The sequence below is a fragment of the Octodon degus genome, unplaced genomic scaffold (genome assembly GCF_000260255.1).
Source record: "Octodon degus isolate 3935 unplaced genomic scaffold, OctDeg1.0 scaffold00115, whole genome shotgun sequence".
Lineage (NCBI taxonomy): Eukaryota > Metazoa > Chordata > Mammalia > Rodentia > Octodontidae > Octodon > Octodon degus.
The window spans coordinates 2,887,138-2,900,268 of NW_004524691.1; positions in this window are offsets into that span (position 1 = coordinate 2,887,138).

Consider the following 13,131-nt stretch of genomic DNA (forward strand, 5'->3'; position numbering starts at 1 on the left):
GAAAAGCCTCATACCTATAAAAAGAAACTCAATTCCTAATGTCTATTTTTAAAAACTGGAAGTCCTAATCCAACAGTGTTGGATCTTATCAAATGCATAAAGAAAAACTAATGTCAGTTCCACACAAATGTCTTCATAAAATAGAGGGGGCATATTTACTGTGACAGGTAATCTTGACTGTTACCTTGATTGATTTGACAGACTCTCAGACTAGTAGAACACTTTGGGTACGTCAAGTGGGGCGTGAAGGCGTGACCTCGGGACTGAATCTGGTGCCCAGTACCTTCCTCACTAAGTCTTCATCTGTAGAGCAGCTTTTTTCTTCTATATGCCTCATCAAGATGCTTCTGCCCAGCAGGCAACAAATCATGGATGGAAGCCTCTAAAACTGTGCTCCAGTGAACCTCACTCATGTAAGTTGCAAGTATTAGGTATGTTGTCCCAGCAGTGAGAAAGCTGACCAACACATGTCCTGAGGCATTTTGTGATGTTAGCACTATTCTGATATTAAATTTTAATGAAGACATTACAAGAAAAGAAAAATACTAATACACCTGATGAATACCTCATGATATAAATACATTTCATGATATACCTTATCATGCAAAGATCCTTAGCAAATACTACCAAATATGATTCAGTGGTACCTAAAAGTTTGCTATGTGAGGTTTATTTCAGGAAAATAAAATTTAGTTCAAATTCAAATATTGATCAATGCAATCCACCATACTAACACAAGAAAGGACAATGACATAGTCATCTTGGGAGATATAGAAAAAGCATTTGATAAATGCTTTAATCATGATAGTTTCAGAAAATCAGGAATAGAAGGGTACTACTTCAACATGATTTTAAAAACAGCTACAAATTTCTGCAGCTAACATACATAAGCATAAAAGACTGGATTAAAAAAACAGGAAATAAAACTAAATAAGGGATAATTTATTTGAACAGATATTCTATAAAAGAAGATATATAATTGCTCAATAAACATAAAAAGATACCTAATGTCATTATTCTTCAAAGAAGTATAAATTAAAACTTTAGGTCACCACTTTTATCAACATAAAAAATTGAAGCTTAAGCGAGAGACATCCATTACTGGGGAAGACATGGAGCAAGTTGAATACTCATACTTGGCCAGTGGAAACATCTAACGAGTATTTTTTCATTAGAAAGTTCATATGTTAAATTAATATGTATCAAGTACCCACCATCTATGTAATCCCATGCTAGAGACTAGAAATGAATAATCTAAAATGAGGAAGAGTGAACAGAGGAGGGAAGAATGGGATTAACAGTGAAGAGAGTGGCCCACTTTCAAGTACTTGTACCTAGTAGTAAAGTTTCTGTTTGGGATGATGGAAAGTTTTAGAAATAGCTGGGATGGCTGTATGATGTTGTGAATGCTATTAATGCCATTGAGTTGTATACTTACCATGGTTAAAATCACATGAATAAAAGTTTGTACATAAAGAATTGGGGGGAAGTCCTACAGCTTTCTGCACCAACTTCACAGATTATATGGCCTCAGAAAAGTCAGTTTAGTTGTTTCATCTTGTCTGCTGCTAAAACATGGAGAAAAATAATGTTCCTTTGTACAGTATTTAAGGTCTTAATATGGGGGTGTTGTGAACATCCTGACCGGAAAAAAAGTGAAATTTAGCTCCATCTTGAGTTGTATTACGTACAGAGCTTGATCCATCAAGCATTTGTCTAGTAAAGATAAAATTGCCACCAACTCCACTACAGCTTGCTGCCCACACAAAAGCTACAAAAATAGAAGATTCTGCACCTGTTAGGAAAATTATGAATTGAAATATCTTGAGTTTCCATGTTAAGTTGCTCAATAACTATAATATTAACATTCCCTTTCTTTAGAACTTATATAACATTATCTCCTTGCGTATCTTGTATAACTGAATAGAAACACTGACTGTTGATAATGTCTTGAGGAAATGATCTGAAAGTTACAGAGATAAAAATATTATTTGATTATTTCAGAAACTTTTAAAGCATATGGATGAGTGTTCATTCTATATACATAAAATATTTACAGATTCATCCTTCCCTTGACAGAAATTACTTCTTGAGAACATACGGCGTCTAAAGTGATTAAAATTATGCAACAAGCACAAGGAAAAAAGAGTAAGTTTTGACTAGTGTGTGGCATTAATGGCTATCTTTTTTTTTTCTTCTATATTTTAAAGAAGGGTCTACATGGTGTTCAGGGTCACACTACTAGATTGGACTCATAGTGATTCTCCTGTTTACAGCCTCCCAAGTGCTGGAATTACAGGTGCGCGCCACCACACCCAGTCTCAATCGCTCAGTTTCAGTGAGCCCTGGAGATGGTGCTGATACAGCATGCCCTGGGATCAAACCACTGCGCCTGCTTGCAGGTACTTTAATCTGCTGAGCTATTTGGCTGGCCATCATTAATGGTTAACATAAAGGAAGGAGAAAGGGATGCCCAATAGTTCTATTTAAAAAAAGTTTTGTTCATTTCTTGTTCTCTTTCTCTCTCTCTCTCTCTCATTTTTTTCGGAACTGGGGACTGAACTCTGGCCCTTGTGCTTGCCAGGCAAGCACTTATTCTACTGAGCTATCTCCACGGCCCCTTCTCTCTCTTTTTAACATATTTAGTACAGGATCTACAGGGTCTCAATACACAGCTTAGAATCATAGAGATCCTCCTGTTCTCAGCCTCCCAAGCGCTGGGATTATAGGTGAGCCACTACTCCCAGTCTCATTTGCCCTCTCAGCGCTCCCCAGGGGCGGGGCTGGCATGGCTTACAGAGGATCGAACCTGGTCCCTGTGTCCGCCTAAGCAGGCACTTTAATCTGCTGAGCTATCTTGCCGACCTTTCTATTCTCTTTCTATTGCTGCATGACAACCCCTCAAGGACGGAGGAATGTGTGAGATTCCGTAGCAGCACCTGTCATGACATAGAGCAGTCTGCTATGTCTTTTGGCTCTGGTAAGACTATCAAAACCCTGATTACCTTATTTTCAAAATATCACTGTGATAAAATAGTTCCTCCTCCAACCAAACCCACTTATTTGCCCTTACTAACATGCAAAAGCCATGGAAAGAATTTCAAGAAGAAAAAAGAGAAATAAACCCTGCATATTATTTTCTTTTCAAAATACATAGGATAGGGGCCGGGGAGATGACTCAGTAGAATAAGTGCTTGCCTGGCTAAGCACAAGGGCCTGAGTTCAATCCCTGGTTCTGAAAACAAAACAAAACAAAACAAAACAAAAAAAACATAGGGTAAATTTTGAAGAGGCTGCCCATTAGCTCAGCTGTTTAAGTGATTGCTTAAATAAAGCAGTCAGGCTCTGGATGCTGTGGTTTGATCCCCAGATCCTCAAGCCTTGCCAGACTTGCCCTGAAGGCATCCTGAGCCAACCCCCCTCCCCCCCAAAAAAAATCCTGAACGGACTATCGAGTAGGGGTTGACAAAATATTTTAAATATATCAAAGGGTCAGTGAAAATACTGTTGCTACTTAAATAAAATTGGCTCTACGTTTGGCTTTTTTTTTTTTTTTATAATATTTTAGTTAAATGCCCTGAGCAGTGGTTATATTTATCAAATTAAGGCTTATATATGATTTAAATGGTGAAAAAGTTAATTGCCCATCGTAAGCACAATTTGTTTGATAGACAAATGTTCTGGAAAAATATGAGGTCTTGGTGAGAAAATTATAATGAAACTAATACTTAGAGATAACAAAGTCGGGAATCATGAGTATATGTAATTTGACAAGTCATTATCTTTGGTACAGTTGTTATGTGTTTATTAATAATTTATATCTCTCTTTCTGAAATCTTTAAATTGTCTCATGCTACCTAAGTATTTTCTTTTGTTTTTGTGTTTATGTGCTCAATGAAGTGATAACATCTTTAAGGTAAAAAAAAAAAAAAAAGAAACACAAATCAGGTAATACACTTCATTCTTGTTTTTTTGGGTTTTTTAAATCTTTATCTTTTTTTTTCTTTTTTTGAAATAGGGTCTTGCTACACAGCCTAGGTTGGCCTCAAACTCACTATGTAACCCAGGCTGGCCTTGAATTCGTGGTGATCCTCCTGCCTCAGCATTCAGAGTGCTGGGATCTATTATAGGCTTGGGCCACACACCTGTGCTCATTTTGTATTTCTAACAGATTTCCTGCATGGTACAGTGACTGGTTCTCTTCTCAATGTCCAGTAGGTTAATGGTAGAATTCTTCAATCAGTTCTATTTATTTGCATGTACTTCACAAATATTTACTGAGAACCTACTATGTGTCAATCACTGTACCAAATGTCAAGTATAATCAGGAAAAAGAGACTGTACATAAAAGGGTGAGGCACAGAGTGTTCAAGGAAAAGGGAACTGTTTATGCAAAGCCCTGGGGTGGGAAGGAGCCGTGCTCCTCCCAGAAACTGAAAGGACAGTAGGTTTAAGCTTTGTGGGCAAAGAAGAGAACAGCATGAGATGAGCTTAGAGAGAGTAGCAAAAGCCAAATCATGCACAACTTCATGGGGCACAGGGAGTTCTTAAAAGGTTTATTCTTGTCTATTCTAGGTAGCAACATTGAGGCAGGGTTTGGGATAAGAGTAGCAAGAAGTGTATCAGAGATATCAGTTTATAGGGCACTGGCAGAATCTAAGGGTTGGCTTAAACCAAAGGGGTAGAAAGAAAATAAAAGAGAATCAGACCCAATTGAGATGTGCTATAGAAAACCATTGGGCTTACATGTGGTTCATATGTGAGAGATGAGGGAAAGGAAGAGATTTCTGACTTGAATAAACTGTACTATTTACTGAGTTAGAAAAACTCGAGAATCACAGTTTAAGATTTGAAGCTTTGAAGGGAATCAAGAATTTGAAGACATCTTATGTTTTGAGAGATGTCTGAAAGAGGTGTCTTACTTTTCTCATTTTTCAGACTAAATCCCTAACACCCTAAGTTAGAAGAGGCAAGGTTTATTTGGCTCACAGTTCTTAGAGGTTCCAGCCCACAGTCATCTGGCTGCAGGCCAGGTTGGCACTGAAGAGGAGAAACAGTGGGTGTGGGGGATGGCAAAGCAAGCAAGAGTGAAGACAAGCTTCTTTCTTCCCTTATGTTGTATCCAGGCTACTGGGATTAGGGTGCTGCCAAGACAAACAGTGGACTGACGTTGTCATCACTGACCCTTAATCCCAGCATCACACAGTCTAGATCCAGCCACATCTGATAAAGTCCCACTTATGACTACGTGAGACATTGGTGAGACATCTAGACTCAAAGCATAAGAGCAGGCAAGAGAGGTGAAGTTAATAATCCCATTTACAATTCTAGATTTTAGTAGAGATACAGTTTATGGGTATATATTGATAGCATTTAAAGAAATATCAGAGGGAGGCTGGTGAGATAGCTCAGTGGACAAAAGCACCTGCTTAGGCAAGCTAAGGCAAGCGCAGGGATCGGGGATCAGTCCCTGGCACCACACGCCATGTGGGCTGAGCCAGCTAGAGGTTGGGCATAGTGGCACACGCCTATAATCCCAGTGCTGGGGAGGCTGAAAGCAGGAGGATCACCATGAGTCTAAGCTGCATAGTGAGACCCTGCAACAACAAAATTCATTTTAAAAAGAAGAAAAGAAACATCAGAGAAAGAGAGGAGACTATAAAAAATTAAAAAACACAGGGTACAGATAAAGAAACAGAAGGTAAGATAGGATGTGTAATGGACCAGAGGTCAAAAGAAAACAGTTAGCTGAGAAGTATTAAGTTTGCATGAAAAAAAAAAAGTTTGCATGCTGTTGAGAAATAAGCATGAGGACAACCAAAGAGATTATTATATTAGATCTCCTGAGTTACTAGAGACCTTAAAACCAGGCACTTTCAGGAGAGCAAAGGATACTAGACACAAAATAAAAACATGGAAGAAGGGACCATTCTGAGGCAACACAAACAGACCATCTCTTTAGGAGTTCAATAGAGCACATAAAAATGAAATGCAACAAAAGGAGACAGACATAGAGGAAAAATGGGACCAAGGGAATGAGTTAAATTTTTAGGTGCGGTGTGCTTCAGGTAGCTGAAAAGCACCTGAGGGAAAATATTACTGAAGGTTGGACTATAACTAGAGACAGACTTTTAGAATTGTGTAAATGCAACCAAATCTAGGACAAGAATTCCCAGCTCAGATGCCCTTTCACCATACCATTTCCTGCCACAGTCCAAGCTCAGAACCCTGATATTTAACAGGAGGCTTAGTACTTATCCTTCTTCCAGACATGAGTCCTAGACTACGCAACTAAGATAGCACCCACTAATCTACCCTCTCTCCAGAATGGAATCCTTTATTTAGACCTTTGAGGGATTTCATCTGCAATCTAAATTTCTAGTAGTGGTAATTTTGGATGAAAAAGTATTTCTTGACTGGGCATGTCAGAGGCAGCCAGGAAGCATTTGAAAGAAGACTTTAGGTTGGAGAAGGTTAAGTGAGATACACTGTGTCTCTGTTCCTGCTCTAAATGGCACCTCACTTCTTCTCAGTTTCTGTAGACTTTTCCAAGGGTCAGTTAATACAGTCTCTGGGGCCATTCTGCAGCCTAACACTTTCCTTCAACATTGGGAAAAAAGAGAAAAGTCATGAAAGTCAGAGAAAGTTGGAGGACTTTAGGAGAGCAAAACTTATTATGTGTGACTATAGAGACATTTTATGAAAGACTTTTAATATTCTTCATGGGAAGTGCTTTCTTGTGAGAGTAGCATGCAAGTATATTTTACAGGCTTCTTTTTCTTTTTTCAAAATAACTAATATACAACTATTCCAATAAGCTACCTGTATCACATGAACCAACTCATTTATATGTAATAAGTGCAGACAGCAACATGGGGACTGAACACCCCATCAAGAAAGCATAGAGAGAATTGTTTCCCTCTTAAGCATGTTGGAAAGCAAAAAAACCTTCTTTTTCTGTTGTGCTAATGACATCCTTTGACTTTCACAAGGTTTCTCTGTCCTGAGAGAGACTGGCAACCCAGTATAAAGGGAACAAGGACACAACTCATAGCATATAGGACAGATGATTTATAGTATACTAAAAAAGAACTCTTTCAGCTTCATATTAATTTCCTAGACTGCTTCAGCAAAGTACCACAAGCATGGGTGACCTAAAGCAACACAAAGGCACAGTGTCACACTCAATAAGGCCATGAGTCTTCTGAAGCCTCCAGGGGAATCCTTCCCTTCTCCCTTCCTAGCTTCTGGTGGACCCTCTTCCAGACATTAGTCCCAGTTTGCCTTAGCTTGTGGTTGCGGGACACTAATCAAACACTAATCTACATGTAGCATTTTCTCTGAGTACATCTGAGTCTTTTAATAATGACACCAATTATATTGGATTAGGGGTCCACCTTTATTCCCATATGTACTCATTTTAACTAATTACATGTATTACCAAACTTATGTGACCCTATTTCCAAATAAATTCACATTTAGGGGTACTGGAGATTAGAGCTTTTAACGTATCTTTTGGAGGAGACACAGTCCTATTTACACCACCAATTTTCACAAAAGGAAAAGTAATAGTTATGAACAAGGGGTTGGAAATCTAGCTGACCCCTAACTGTACTGTTTCAACACTAGTACTTTCTTACCTGTTGAAAAAAAAAAATGCTTTCCTAGTGTTCTCACTATTTGGCTAAACTGTTCTCTCTTCTTTCATTATGGTAGATGCTGTTACACACTGACTGATTAGTTCTCTCCACTGGGAGAATGGTTCTCTAATATTTTATATTTCAGATCATTTTTGAATGTATTAAAAAATATGCAGAAGCCCAGGTCCTATCCTACGTTATAAACTCAGGCCTCTCTAACTTCTAGGGGCTCATTAGCTCTTTGACAAGTTGGAGAATCACTGAGCTTGGGTACATGGCTTACAGGTCATTCTAACCTCACTTTTGATACCACCATAGAAGATGACTCAACCATCAGTGAGTCCTCCTATGCCTTGACCTCTTTGACATTGATGGCCTTCTAATCCACTCCATCAGAGCTGGGCACTCCCATAGACACACTCCAAACTTGGGCAGCACTACTTCAGTAATTTCTCTCTCTCTCTCTCTCTCTCTCTCTCTCTCTCTCTCTCTCTCTCTCTCTTTGCGGTGCCTGGGATTGAACTCAGGACCCTGCGCTTGCCAGACAAGCACTCACTAATGTCATGTAACCAGTATTATAGTGAATGAGTTATATTCTATAGGGGAGGTTTTTTTGTTTTTTTGTTTTTTTTTTTTTAGATAGAGTCTCACTATGCAGTGTAGGCTGGCCTTGAACTCACTATGTAGCCAGCCAGGCTGGCCTCAAACTCATGTTCCTTTGTTTCAACTTTTCGAGTGCTGAGATTGTAGGTGTGCTCTACCACTCTTGCTTGGGGGAAAATTGTAACACAAGTTTGTTGGTTTGTTTCCTCCCAGTTGCCCTTCTCAACCTCTGTAGGCTACTTTTCTGTTGTTTGTTTTTTCCTTATCCCCAAGGAAGACCACTAACTTTTCTGGCTACTTTCAAGTCATAAATTTTTTCCTAGTAACTCTCACTCATAAGAATAGGCTTTGATCAGTAATAAAATGTTCAATAAAATTTGACCACACTCATCATAAAATTTGGAAACTCCCTCTCTCATCTTGTTACTGTAGCAGACCAGAAACCCAGTGTGGGGAAGCGAATACAGATGCTGCTTCTTTTTCCTCTCTGTCCTACTTATCCCACACCCATCTCTGACTATCTCTGCATCCTCCAGCACTGGATTACGAAGAAAAGGGTTGAGATGTCATCCGGGAAGGTCTCATTTGGCTGGCGCTCACACAGCCCTTTGTGTCTCTCTTTTATCGCAGAATCCTATCACTAATGCTTTCTTTCACTGAGCATTTTCTCCTTTGAATACTCAACTCCCCCCGATAGAGGTGATGCTTCTCTTTAATGCTGGCCAAGACCTCCTTCCTCAATCCCTAGCCATCTGATGCCACTCCTTTCCCTGTGGTCACATTCTCCCTTTAGCCACTTTTGGAATCTGAGATGACTCAGAACTGGCCTCTCTGCTGCTGGGTGTGCAGTTTGCTCTCCACACCCCTCTTCTCTGCTACCATGTACTCTAAAGTACTCCTACCACTCCTTAATGTTCTTCAAGATTTAGGGGGAAAGGAGAAAAAAGTCAAGGCATTCCAACAATTCCAAAAAATAAAAACCAAAAACAATACAAGCAGAAACCCTTGTTCTATCAAGTTTTCAACTCCAGCACTTGTATACATATTATTAAAGATCACAAAACCAGTTCAACCCCACGTTTTCCTCATTTTTTACCTGATCTTTTCTTCTTAGGCTGTAGAGAGCAACTCAACCAAAATTAAAATGGAAAGGGCTCCATCTGAACATCCTTTTTATACAGAATGTTGCTCTCCAATGGGCGCTTGCTTATTAAATTTCTCTCACAAGGGTCATCATGTTGACCTCAGAGAAACTTGCCTCCATTCATGGTCCCCTTTACTTTCTCTGTCATCCCTAGCCTTCTCCTGATTTTAAAAATTCCCTCCCAAGTACATACTGTAGTAATAACCTTTAACTCCCTCCCTTTCCATTTCAGTAATTAATTTCATAGTTCATATTTTCAGTAATATCCTTGCTAAAACTACAAATTTAATTGTCTCTATCTTTTCCATGGTCACATCATTTTGGAAAAAAATCGTAATCCTAGATGGACTCAATAGCCCATGTTCTCTACCCTTATACCAAGACAGCTGAGCACCACAAACAAGAAGATGCAAAAGGACTGGTTCTAAGACTATAATTTTAAAAAGTATTATCACTTATCACTAACTAGGCCCTCAATACTCCTAATAATCCTGTGATATTTCATTGGCCAACTGATTTTCTCACTTTCTGCAAGGGTCATTGCAATTCTTTTATGCTTTTCTCAGACTTGAATGTGCTACTGTGATACTCTTAGAAAACAACTTACTTCAAATGAGAAAATAACTTACCTCATTTATTATTTCCTGCAGAACATTGAAGGCACTCCCTTTCTCCATAGCCAACTTACTACCCAACACGCACTTGTACCCATCCTATTCTCTTCCTCTCCTGCTAAAATAGAGATGCTTTTTCTTTAGTGCAAAATCAACTCCTCTGTTTCTTCTTTGGATCCCATCCCCTCCAATTTTTATTATAAACCATTAATTATCCCTTCTCTGTTCAACTTCTTTCTTTCAGAGTCTTGTATCTAAAGATACTAAAATATCTATTATCTGAACAACCGTGCAGAAGCTTACATTTATAAATTACATACTACTATTGTTCAAAGTGATTCATATTTGCAACTTATTTAACGACCTATATTATCCTTCTAGGTAGGTAGTACTTTTCTGCTATTTTTTAAAAGGAAAGAGATTCAGACAGATTACATAAATTGCTCAAGATCATAGGGCTGGTGTTTACTCACCTTACTGTAATCTTCAAACCTAGACAGTCTGATTCCACATCCTTTCCTAGTTTCTGAATTCTCAGTCCATTTTTATTTCTTATTTCCTCTAAATTTTTCTGTTGCATTGTCTTATATCCTCACAATTTATTTTCTCCACAATTTTTGTTACAACTCTAAAATTTATAGATAATCTGCAAGAATAATACATTAGGTACCTATATGTCCTTTATCAAAATTCACACACACACATCTGGGTAATATACACACACACACATAGGCAGTTACTCAGCAGCAAGATTCCAGTCTCACTTATCATGCTATACTAACTGTAACTGTATAAAGTATAAAGTTCACTGCCAGAATTTCAGTCTGCAAATCAATATAGAATTAATGGATGCACATTATGATTAGTGACAGTGACCAGTAATTCCTTTTAAACTTGTCAGTGATTGGTCACTGCATATCTGTTGTTCAGTTCATGCACAGATGACAAAGCATACAGTTGTCTCAATAAAAAACACATGTCACATGACACTTTGTAAACAGGGATAGTTGAAAATTTGTCAGAAAGGACAGAAGTGCAGGAAAGAAACAAGAAGTGGTAAAATTGGAAGTGAAATTCAAATCAAACATAAATGAAATTATGGAGAATGTTGATGTTTCCATCATTAGAAAGACTCCAAATATGCAGCCACAGGAACTTAGTGAAAACGAATCTATCAACAGTAATGAAGGAAGTGGTTGCGACAAAAAGGATGAAGGTATCCTAGAGGAAGTGACGTCAACAGGAAATCTGATATAAATGTGGATAGATTGATAGAATTAGAAAATCTCTTTAAAGAGATTTCACAACATTGAGAGTGCAAAGGATAAAATAATACAAGTTAGTCCAAACTTAGAAGGGAATGTGACAACTTGTAAAGGCATAGAAAAGATACTTGTACCATATGCTAAGTTTTATGATCCAAAGAACCAGCACTCTTCAAACTACTCACTGGAAGTGTTTTGCAAAGAAATAGATAATGTATTTCTCTGTTTTTCCAATGTATGTTAGTATACTAAATAAAAATTTGTTTTACTATTGTTTTATTATTTCTATTCTTTTTGTATTTAGGGCAGAGTGTACAGGGTCTCGCTGCATAGATCGGACTCATAGTGATCCTTCTGTTTACAGCCTCCCAAGAGCTGGGGTTACAGGTGGGCACCACATGCCCAGTCTCAATCACCAGCTCAGTGTGCCCCGGGAGGGCGAGCCTGCTATGGCAGGCCAGGGGATCCAATTCCAGGCCTCTGAGTCTGCCTAAGCAGGCACTTTAATCTGCTGAGCTATTTGGCAGGCCTTTGTTTTATTATTTTTTAACTTTCCTATATTTATACTGACATAAGATAGTAAATGTTTAGGCAATTTTTTAAAGATCACAGAACAGGGCCAGCCAAATAGCTCAGTGGTTTAAAGCACCTGTGGTGGCACACACCTGTAATCCCAACACTTGGAAAAACAAGAGGATCACTATGGGTCGGATCTATGCCGTGAAACTCTGTGCACCCTGTCCTAAATACAAAAAAATAAAAATAAAGATCACAGAACAATCATAACTTGCTCACCAGATATTAAAATTACTTTGTATAGTTTCACTTTGCAATGATCATTTTTATGGTTCTACATTCAGGAACAGTTTTACAGTCATGCAAATTGAGGACTATCTCCAAACACATGTGTATGCATACATATATGCACATATATCTACGGTCTACAAAATATACATGAATCACTTGAACATACTTTACATATAAAATGATGTTTTATTTCTTAAATATTTCAACATGTACCTCTATTTTTAAGGACAAAGGCATTCTCCCACATATTCATAGTACCTCTCTTATCAAGCTCAAGAAATTTAGCATTCATATCATAATCTAACATTCATTACATTGCAAATTTATCCAATTGTCTGAATAATGTCCATTGTAGTATCTAAATATAAAGATCAGACATGGCCTTCAGTTTGTAATCTAGTTCAGTGCCACAACCTTTTTATTTTTCATACCCTATATGGATTTTTTAAAAAATGTAGTTGGTACAGGGTCTCACTACACGGTTCTGACTTGTAGTTGTTCTCCTGTTTTCAGCCACCCCAGCACTGGGATTACAGGTGTGTGCCACCACGCTGGGTCTCTGTGACCAGTTCAGTGAACCAGAGGGCTGAGCCAGAGCAGCTACTGGTTCTGGGGATCTAATCCCAGTCCCTACGTTTGCTTAAACAGGTGCTTAGTCCACTGAGTTATCTCACCTGCCTACCACATGGATATTTTTTAAAGAGCTTTGTAGAATATTTCACTATCTAGACTGCTTGATCTTTCATGCTTTGGCTTAAACAAAAACTTTTTGGCAACAATTCTATTTAGATGATGATTTGTCCTCTGTTCATCAATGTCAGAAGGTACATAATTTCTTTTAGTCACATTAGAAGTCATTTTAAGCTCAGTCACTTAGTTGGTGTGTGTCAGATTTCACCACTATTGGTTATTTTTTGTTGTTGTGAGCAAATGTATAAGAATATACTTGGATATTATATGAGTATTTTTTAATTTTTCACCATATGGCATTAGCATCCACTGATAATTCTTTCCTTATCAATTTTTATGTTGTTGCAAATGATTTTCTAATTTTGTCA